We start from the raw sequence: 11,475 nt of genomic DNA, 5'->3' as shown, positions 1-11,475 counted from the left end.
TTATTATTAACCAAATTGAACGTGCCAGTAACGTCCCAAAGGTCCTTTTTAATTTAGTAAAAGACTTCGTATCTCTTCATGTCTGTAGACAATTGCCTATGGAAACACAAGATTTTTGTAATTCGTTAGAAATCTATTTTCAATAAAAGATAATTGATATTTATGCTAACTTTTCATCGATCACCTCTCAAGACCTTGAAGCCTCTACTAGAACAGAGGGCTTAGAAGAAATGGCAGCTAGCACCTTAGATTGTTTCGAGTTAACCACGCTGGAGGAAAATTCCAATGCTCTCTCCTTCTCAAAATCTGGCTCACCCCAAGATCTTTGTCCTCCAAAGACAATGGCCCTATTAGCCACTCGCTGCATGCCAGCAATTCTAAATATCAATAATTATTCAATACAATCAGGTACCATTCCAATAACATGGAAGGAAGCATTCGTACGTCCAATATTGAAGAAACCAACTGCGGATCCCCGAGAACTAAGCAACTACCGCCCTATTTCTTTGGTACCCTTATCGGGCAAGCTGCTGGAAAGTATAATTAACAAGCAACTAAGTCTATGCCTGGAGTCCAAAGAAATTCTGGATCAATCACAATCCGGGTTTCAACCAGGCTTCAGTACCGAGACTGCCATGCTCGCTGTAACTTACTCGCTCAGACAGAAAATAGACATTGGAGGATCGGTAGCACTGATCCTTCTAGATCTCTCGGCGGCTTTTGATACCATCTCACATTTAGTGCTCTCGGAGAGACTAGCTTCCTGTGGCATTCAAGGGACAGCCTTGAAGTGGTTGCAGAACTTTGTCAGACAGAACGCAAACTAACAGCAAGGTTTTGAGATAATTTCATATGCTGATGATACTCAGCTTATATTTACTTTTGGCCCAAAGATAGAAGCAGAGAAATTGCGGTTCTCCAGCGGAATGCTTGTAATCTCTAGCTGGATGACACAGAACTGCCTCCAGTTGAATCCTGGAAAAACCGAGGTCATGCTAACGGGGAAAGCCTCAGCTAGCTGGTCTGATGAATGGTGGCCCTCACAATTGGGACCAGCTCCTGTTCCTAAACAATGTGTTAAAAAGCTAGGCCTAAAATTAGATCAGTTATTAACCATGAAAGACCACATTGCTGCCACTGCTAGCTCCTGCTACTATAGTATGCGTTTACTCTGCAAAATTCTTCCCTACTTGCCCACTAATCACCGCAGAACCTTAGTTCAAACCTTGGTCATCAGCCGATTAGACTATGGTAATGCTCTGTTGGCGGAAGTGGGAGAGACCCTGCTTACTAAATTACAAGTGATTCAGAACACGGCGGCCAGAATGTTACTGAACGGCCCTGCTGGCTCCCCTTCTGCTCCCTTGCTGAGAGAGCTGCATTGGTTACCTGTAAGGAAGAGATCCTTTTTCAAAATCTGTTGTCTCACTTACAATGCGCTGAATGGCAGAGGCCCTTACTATCTACAAAAGAAACTCACCTTTCATACACCGAACAGAAATCTCAGATCCAGTACTCTAGGCCTTCTACAGGTTCTTCGTATACGTTTGAGTCAGACTGGTGGAAAAGCTTTTTCGTATCTGGCCCCAGGATACTGGAATAAACTACTGCTGTCCTTAAACAGAATTTCCATATACAGCACCTTTAGGAAACAACTAAAAGCATTCCTGTTCTAACTCTGTTCTGACTTTCAATCCTCGGGCCAAATTTCTAGGCGAGCGCTGAGATGCCCCCGGGTGAGTTATGCGCTATAGAAATTAACTTAACATAACAACATACATAACATGCCTGAATGTAGCTAAACCAGTACCCCTAAATGTGCGCTGCCAGCTTTGCTCAGTTTGACTTCTAATTATTATACCAGCGCTTCAGCACTTGACAGCTCAGGAAGCCATAAAAATGTGCGTCTTTGCATTTCAATATGTTGATGCGTACCACCACATTGAAATGTGTTACTCTAACCCCTGATGCGTGGTACTTGGCAGACCTGCTCCCCTCAACGCAGGCAACCTTGCAGTATGGTGCAACGCTGCCTATATTGGCGCTAGGCAGCTAAATTCAGCACCAGCACAGGGAGAAATGCAGGGCTGCACCGTATTCTTGTAAATACGGTGTAGTCCTGCATTTCAGAAGTGGAGAGCGTGGCGTTAAGCCAAGGAGGCCAACGCCGTGCTCCACCACTTCCTTGTAAATATGCCCCTTAATGACAGCAGCCTGGCCTATTTTATCAAGAGACAGAAAATCCTCTCATTTCAGAAGATGCACCGCCTTGATGTAGCATTGCTCCAGGACACACACCTGTCACCTAGTGAACATGATACATTCAGAAGGGATTGGTTAAGTACGGTACTACATGCCAGCAGGATCCAAACTACCCTTCCACACCCATCTACTCCTTTAGAACAAAGAGAGAGTGGGTCGGACATCTTATTTCCCAAATCCCTGGGGGTTTGCACACTGCAGACATGGCAGGACCCCCTGGGCAGATATATTTTTGCTAAGGTTCAGATGCTCAATGAGTCTTTGTGTGTGGGCTCTATGTATGCCCCGGCGGCTGACCAAACTCCTGCTCTCCTTTGGGACAGTCAGGGTATTCATGAGGGGGGTGCTGGAATATGGCACCTTGACAAGTCCAGAAACCAAACGACAGGGCAGCCCCGAGACCGGTTCATCCTCTCTGACATTATTGATGATCATGCCTTGATGGAGCCATGGTGATTGACGCACCTGAGGGACGCGGACTATACTTTCACCTCCTGCGTCCATTGTAAATGTTTACGCCTTGATCCTCCCAAACAGTACCTTCGATCATGATCCTGTGCTACTCCACCATTTTTTTTCAACATATTTTAATTGAATATATACATCAAACAATAAATCTGAAGACATTAGTCAGTACAGCCATATGGCTGCATGAAGAGACTCAGAAGAAACAGTAGCGGGAGCGTATTGCAAAGTAGTAGCCCGAGTTTACAACTGTACAGCAGGTGATATATAACAAATGGAGGTACCACATCTGCACACTACTCTTCGAGCGCTGTTCGGTATGATCCCAGCTTAGTCGACCTTTTAATGTCATAGACCTGTTCAAGGTAACAGTTCTTGGTGACCGTGTTTTTTCCAATTATATAATGAAAAAGAAAAACTAAACCAATATCCACACCATCCCTCTCCCACCCCCGTAGACTCAGCATAAATTCCAAACAGTTAGTAGACCCATCCTAGTTCAACATAATCATTGAAATCTAATCTTTCACACCGTAACAACAACCATCATTGTATTATAAAGATGTAGTTTAGCTCCAATTGTCCACAGCTTTTGGCCAGAAAGCAAAAGGGGGGGCAGGTGCATAAGGAATCCGTCAGTACGTTTGCAGAGCAACAGCAATAAACTCTTCCAACAACATATTCCATTCCATAGAAATGGGCTTCTTACGCAACCCTCTGTGTTCTTCCCTTCAGCTCAGCACGCTCTACCCTTCCCCCTCTAACCATTTAATTGTGCCATTCCTGTAGCGATGGCGGTCAGGCGGTCTTCCATCTCATGGTAATGTTGCGTTTAGCTATTAGTAAGGCAAGGTTAGCAAATTTGTTAACGGGGTTTCCCTTCTTCCCTTTTGGGCCCATCCCCAGCAGGCAGAACTCCAGCAAGACATTATTTCGCTTCGGGGCAATGTCCTTCAATATCGCACAAACGGATGCCCAATAGTGTCGTAGTCGTGGGCAGCTCCACAACACATGTATCAGACCCGCTTCCGAGGAGTGACAGCGCTGGCAAACATCCACTGCATCTGGAAACATAGAACTCAGCCTGCCTGGGGCCAGGTAGGCCCTATGTAGGAGCATGAGCTGTTTAAACTTAAATTTAGGATTCCTTGATACTTTCCTAGTGTATTCCAAAATAGTGCCCTATTCTTTGTCAGTGAGTGCCCGGCCCACATCCGCATCCCATCTGTTTCGGAGGGGTTGGAGCGGCACCGCTGCTATCGTGCGGATCCCTCTGTATAGCCATCTCGTTAAATGGCGCCCGTTCCCCATCAAATATTGCATAGTATGTAGTGTGTGTGTTGCTGGTTCTATTCCCCCTGGGGCCCAAGTGTTACGTATGTTGCGAAAAACACGAGCGTACAGGAGAAAGAGTGTGTTTGGTACTCCATGCTCTCGGACAAAGACCTCGTGAGGCATCAGGGCACCGTCCAGAAAAACCATGACCACTGTTTGCACTCCTGCATCCCACCAGACCAACATTCCTCTTATTTGTAACTGTGCCCGACTGTGAATGGGTTCCCAAAAGGGGAATAGTGGGGGCATATGGAGCCACCATTTTGGTGTATCTTTAAGCACTCCTTCAACACAACAATGCGACCCTCAAAAAATGAGGCGCCACGGGGGAATTATGCTGTTGGGTAATAATAGTGTATGTAGGTCTCCTCTTTGCCATGTCAGTTGAGACATACCAATATCCTGCAGGTTACGTCCCGACACACAATACGCTAGCCATTGTAACTGGCTTGCGTACCAGTAAGCTTTCAGGTGCGGGACCCACAGCCCTCCTTGTTTAGTGTCTAATTGTAGCTTTGCGATTCCAATGCGCCTCCGACCCCTTGCACAGATTAAATCAATCAATAGGGAGGACAACAATTTAAATACCTGTGCCGGGACCGTAATGGGCAAATTAGTTAAATAATATAACAATCTCGGATGCATTACCATTTTGGCGATTGCCACCTTGCCCGCCACTGATACAGGCAGGGAAGTCCAGAACTTGATTTGGGACGTGATGGCAATTATAGCAAGGCGTAAGTTGTCATCTAGAAGATCTGTTGTTTCCCTGTATATGTGGATTCCTAGGTATTTGAAAGTAGTAGGTGCTATTTGAACCGTCCATTTCCCGGACCACTAACTGTCGTGTCAGTAAAGAAATAGACATAGGACTTGTTTTCATTTATTGAGAGCCCGGAAAGCTGCTGAAACGTGTCCAAGGTGGAAGGTGTAGGTTCATATTCCTCGTCTAGGTTCTTGAAATATATAAATATAGATTTAAATCATCTGCATATGCAGAGAAAATGTGTGAGTTGGGCCCCAGTTCAATCCCCTTATGACCCGATATATTACACAGTTTATGCAGGAGAGGCTCCAAAGCCAAGATGAATAGTAGGGCGATAACAGGCAGCCCTGTCTGGTACCCTGAGCAAATCAAGTATTTGTTAAGTGCAACTACTCACCCGTAAGGGTCTCAAGGTGCTGGGAAGTGTTGAGGGGTTCACAGGTTCCAGTCCATCAAGGAGGGGATCTGTTGAAGAGCCAGATTTTGAGGTTTCTTGCGAAGATGGGGAGCGATGTTATCTGTCTCAGGTGGGGCAGAAGGTCGTTCCAGGCTCTGGCCACGCGGAAGGAGAAGGATCGGCCTCCCTATCTGGTCTTTCTGATGCCGGGGACCACGGCGTAGAGAGCTGGGCTGATCGAAGGGTCCTTTGGGGTGCGTGGAATTTGAGTGGGCTGTTCCGTGTCATGGAGGGCCTTGTGAGAGTGGGTGAGTATCTTGAAGGTGACTCCAGCTTCGATGGGGAGCCATGGAGTGTGCGCAGGTGCTCGGAGATGTGGAAGTGTCTTGGCAGTTTGAGGACCAGTCTTGCGCGGCGTTTTGAATGTTCTATAGCTTGCGGGTGAGGTTTTTGTTTATTGCGGCATAGAGTTTGTTGCAGTGGTCGAGCCTGCTGGTGACCAGGGTGTGAGTGACGGTCTTTCTGTGTTCGAGGGGGATCCATTTGAAGATCTTACGTAGGAGGTGGAGGGTATGGAAGCAGGAGGATGAGACGGAGTTGATCTGGCGGTCCATTTTGAGCTCTGAGTACAGGATGATTCCCAGGTTGCGTGCGTGATCAGTGGGGGGGAGGGGGCGGGCTTCTGAGGGCAGGGGGCCACCAGGTGTCGTTCCAGGCGTCTGGATTTGGGCACATGTTGAGTACTTCTGTTTTGTTGGTGTTTAGTTGTAGGCAGCTGTTTTTCATCCATTTGGTGACGGCTTCCATGCCTTCTCGAACGTTTTATCTGGCGGTGTTGGGTTCATTGGATAGGGAGAGGATGAGTTGGGTGTCTTCTGCGTATGACACAATGTTAAGTCCTGACAATGGGGACTAGCGTAGACGTTGAAGAGCGTAGGGCTGAGGGAGGACCTCTGGGGGACTCCACAGGTGGTAGGTGTAGGGTCCGAGAGGAAAGGGGGGAGTCTGACACGCTGCTTTCTGCTGGAGAGGAAGGAGCGGATTCAGTCGAGGGCCTTGTCTTGGATCCCTACGTCTCAGGGTGCGGGGAGAGACTGTGTTGAACGCCGCTGAGAGGTCGAGGTTTTATCGCCCTGCCGAGTTCTGGGTAGCGCGTACACTGGCGATGTGGGCCATTCAATCCAGCCAGCGGTTAACTCAAACAGGTCAGGGGTCACTCCCTGTCTTCAAATCATTCCAATATTCCCAGCACCCACCAGCACTCCATTCAAGTTCACTCCGCCAGCTCGCTGCTTTCAAGAGCAGCGGCGCAGGAATGCCGGAAATCGGTGTCCTGATCCTCTGTGTCAGAGCTGCCGGTGCCTCAGGTGTCCCGCCGCACCATGCATTGATTTGTGACTCCAGCGGCCCCCGATCTTACAGGATTCTTGGCAAAGTGTTGGAGCTCGGCATGGAGCTCTTTCAGCTCACGTCCTCCATGCTCGGCAGTTGGCAATGCCCCGTGCTAATCCACTATAATCTTCGACTGTTGCAAACCCTTTGACGTATGTAAACAGCATGGTATAAAGCCCCTGAAGACAACCCATATGGTGCCAATATCTGAGCCAATACTTGGAGGAGAACGTTGGCTCCATCTCCTATGCACAGGTGCTGTGAGAGGGCAGGATGGCCTTTGAGAGGTAATTCGATAAACAATTTCCCGCCTATAAGTGCCACTGTGAAGCATAACAGTGTTGGTTGACTGACCTCACGCTTCACCTGGCTCAGACGTATAACTCATTGCTGAAAACTGCTCTTCTCAAGGAGCTGCCTGGAGCCAAGTGTGATTTGACGTCTCATTACACAGTGGAGGACCAGAGGGATACGCTCTGTGGACGATATAGTAGGGGACGGTGAGTTGGCCCCCTTTGCTACTCTCATGCGTGATTATGGGCTGCCACAGTCGCATCACTGACAGTACCGACAGCTCATGCAGAGCCTGCGACGCATGCTGGGTGCTCCCCCTTATGATCTAGAGCAGTGTTTCCCAAACTGTGGTCCGTGGACCCCCAGGGGTCCCTGACACATTCCCTGGGGGTCCGCAGGCAACAGTTTTAAAAGCACAGAAAAGTTTCTTGTATAATTAGCAGCTTTCCAGCAGCAATAAAAGTGTCACGATAAAGCCAGTGATTAATGTACCTGCTGGAGCGTGAGGAGAGTTTTGTTTAGTGGCAGCTTTGACTTAACTAATGTAGCACAGAGGGTTAATGTGCCTACTGCAAAGAACGTGTAACATGCATTTTAAAAAGCAGCATTTTATGTGCATAGGTTCGTGGTTACTGCTTTTGTCACAGAGATTCTTTTGTTACTGTGCACTTCATAAGTGACAACCGTAATGTAGCAGAGGGACCTATAAACTGTCATCAAAGAGCTGCTTGCAAACTGCATGGTACCAGTTAGTAACTTTTGCTTTTTCCCAGTTATTCATTATCCTGATGCTGCTAAAAAAGATTTATTTGGTGGAAATACATTTTTAATGTTAAAGTCAGTGCTAGCCACTGTGTTATGTTCTGAATCCTGAGTTTGTGCTTTTCCAGACCAAGCACTCTTGAAACATTTTATATACACACTGATTTACATGTATGATTCAATGTCCCTATATGTGTGTGATGTAAAGTGCTCTGACATCCTACAATGGTATGAGAGATGCTATAAAACAAATGAAATGCATGTGACGGAGGGGCTATTACTTCAATATAAAATACTAAGGGCCAGATGTACGATCCGTTTTTATATGCGTGAACGGGTTCGTGAACCCGCTTTCACATGCAAAAACGTATTGGGCCATGTACATTGCCTATTTCGCGAGTCGCGATTTGTTTGCGACTCGCTAAATAGGTTTTGCAACTTGCTATTTGGAAGGGGCATTCCCTTCCAAATAGCGAGTCTTAAAACCATGTACACATTTTTTGCGGTCGCAAAACACTCGCAATTGCCACTTACTTCAAATAGATGGTAATGCATTTGCAAATGGGAAGGGGTCCCAAGGGGACCCCTTCCCATTTGGCTCCCCTTTGCAAATGCATGCAAAATTCTTTTTTAAGGGCAGGCAGCGGTCCCAGGGACCTCTGCCTGCCCTTAGAAAATGAAACAAAAACGTTTCATTTTTTAAATTTTTTTAAATGCATGGTAAATGGGCTGCATTTTTTAAAAAACTGCTTTATTTAACACCATGCGTGCGGCGCATTTTCCCGCTGTGCGCTGAAGTTTTTAAAAACCCGCGGTTCATGACGAGCTCAGCTCGTCATGAGCGTATGAGAGGTGTACCTTGTTGGTTCCTTTCCAGCTATGCCCATACAATGCAGGAGCAACGATTACCCCGTTCCACTGCCCTTGCCCATAAGCGACCCACGACAGATATAATCCAATGGGTCGTCAGAGGGACAATGGACAGGGGGCGGGTAGGGGGTGAGACAGATAAGGGATCCCCGAGATCTTGCTAGGGACTTGCAGCAAAGACCGATGTTCTCCACACAGACTGCACCTATAGGGACGAAATGAAATCACTGTCCACCAAATTTGGCACATATAACTACAATGTAGCACCTCTTTCTCTTACCACATCCAACACCACCCCCTTCACTCCTCCTTACCCTCAAGCGCTTTGCTAGTGGTCCAGTGGAGGTCTCCGTCGAGGAGGGATCCCGTGAGGTCTCAGCAGGGGAATATGGGGCAGGGGCAAAGGTGTCTTAGCGCTGGGGGAATTACTCCGTTTTTACATGAGCCCCCGGATTCATGGAGGAAAAAGTCGTGATAACGACTAAAAAAACCTCCTTTCTTTAAAGATAAGGTAGCGCTCGGAGCTTTACCAAGGTGGGGGTAAAGGACAAGGGACAGAACGCCGCCGATAGCCACCGGCGTAGCAGTGTATTTTTCGTAACCCGGATGCGCCCGAATCAGCACTCCGCCTCCACACAACGATGTGGAGAAGATGGAAAATGATACGAAAACGCGAAAGTGCTTCTTCTGCGCGATACCACACAGAACAGAGAATAGTGACGGTATCCAGCTGGACCACCTGTCACTTCTAAGAGCACTGGAGCCCCAGTGACTCTTAATTCTACCCAGCCGGGTTAAAAGGCTCAATAACGGACAAAGACGCTAACAAACACAAAAAGACAACACAAAACGCCACACACTCCAAGGGACGCTACAAAATACAGGGAAGGTCAGGAACAGGTCAGGAACAGGGAAAACTCAATTAAAGGGACAAACAAGGGAACCCAAGAGCCAAGAAAACTGCAATAACGAGCCCGTGAACAACAGCAAAAAGTCCCAATTGTACAAACAGCCCCTAGTCAAGGACCAGGAAACCAAAACGACTAGATATCAAGCACTGGGGACAGGGGGAAAAGTGCTTATATCTCCGCCCCAGCAGGTCACATGGGCTCCCAGACATGGCAAGAGAAAGAGGACCACTCAGGTATCCTAACATACCTCATGACGAGCTGAGCTCATCATGAGCGTCGAAGGGGTTAAAAGCAGTCCCAGACATGGTGGCCTGCAGAGCCCAGCAGGCACCATACCTAGGAGGGCTGGCATTCCCAATAGGCTCGCAAATTGCGAGAGGCTCATTAATATTAATGAACCTCACAATTTGCGACCCCATTGGGAATCCGAAACAGTGTTAAACACACTATTGTACATTTCATTTAGCGACTCTCAATTTGCCACTCGCAATGTGTCGCCAATTGCGAGGCGCTAAATTAAATGGTTGTACATCTGGCCCCAAAATCCTTAGGGGCAGATTTACAAGCCCCTTGCGCCTCTTTTAAGCCGCCATTGCGTCACTTTCGTGATGCAGCGGCGACGCAAAAGATGCGCCATGGTGCAGGTTATTTACAACGTGACTCATCTGGGAGATGCGCCACGTTGTAAAGCCCTGTGCCAGAAGGAGGCGTTCTGGTGCAGGAACGCCTCCTAAAAGTGGCTGAGTGAAATCTGCAAGATTTCACTCAGTCACTTTGGGGCCCATGCTGTGTCAAAACCCTGCGCCTGCTTGAAGAAGGTGTAAGGATTGACTTATATCAAGAGGGAGGGAAGAGGATTCAAAGTCCATTCGGTTCCCCTGGTTCAGTACTCAATTAATCAAAAAGGAATGGACACTAGTGTCTACTTAACCGTAGGCTAAGTTGTTGACAACCCTCATAGACTGCCTGGTTCAGTTTGTTGTGGTATATCTTTTTTCCGCCCCGCCAGGAGTCATGGCATAGGGTTGCCAAATAACGTGCGGTATGCCTGCCTCACCCGAGGCTACCTCTGGTTCAGGTAGAAGTGTCCAGAAATCATAGGAAGGGAAAAAAGGGGGTTTTATATTAAAAACAGTGTGTCACCTTAAAGATTTCTTTAATGGAAAAGGTTGACACTGTATTAAAAATTGTCGATATATGAGGTGTAATCGAGTTACTGGATTACCAAATATCTGTATGTATATGGATACGTCAACATGTTTCAGCTCTTTTGGCCCAGCCGGGTCTGGAGAGCTTTCGTCAGGACAAATAAAAAACAAACAACATATAAAAGGTACTCACACAGCTAGTGTTGGGTCCTATTAGCTATTTTAGCTTTTCTTATTTTGTCACCTATAATGTGGGGACACAAAATACTGCATTAAAGTATATCAATTTTGGTGATTAGGCATAGTACTTTTTAGGAAAAGCGCACCTACTAGAATTACTAGTACAGAAATCTCTATGCACCTAATTCGAGATACATAAATTACACAGGAAAATCAATAGAAAATTGAGGTATTAAAAAAAGACACAGAGAGTGGTGTCACTTAACATTTGACTTTGACAATACCAAAGGAAGAGACATTACTGAATTTGTAGATACGATCAGAACAAATGTAAAGTGATAAAATTAACACCCAAGTCTCACTAAAACAGACATTCAATTTAACATTCTACTGAACTGTGTGCAGTACTCGTGGTGAAATATGAGAAAGGTTTTGACAACAAAATTTCGGACAGAGGGTCTGCTCTATGCCCAAGAGGCATGTGTGAAGTTCTAGTTAATCCCCATAGTTTTGAAGAATGGGCCAGGTTTGAGTGAGACTTCAGAGCGACCTCCACATGTGTTAGTGTCACTGGTGATGAGTGAGGCTTGAGGGCTCTGATGTATGCACATCCAAACTAATGTTGCTGTCGAGGCATTTAAGGCTGCTTGCATGACAATGCTACAAAGAGTTGACGCACTCACTAATCAATGG

Source organism: Lissotriton helveticus, chromosome 1_1 (genome assembly GCF_964261635.1).
Source record: "Lissotriton helveticus chromosome 1_1, aLisHel1.1, whole genome shotgun sequence".
In the NCBI taxonomy this organism is placed as follows: domain Eukaryota; kingdom Metazoa; phylum Chordata; class Amphibia; order Caudata; family Salamandridae; genus Lissotriton; species Lissotriton helveticus.
Note: the sequence above shows the minus strand (reverse complement) of the source record.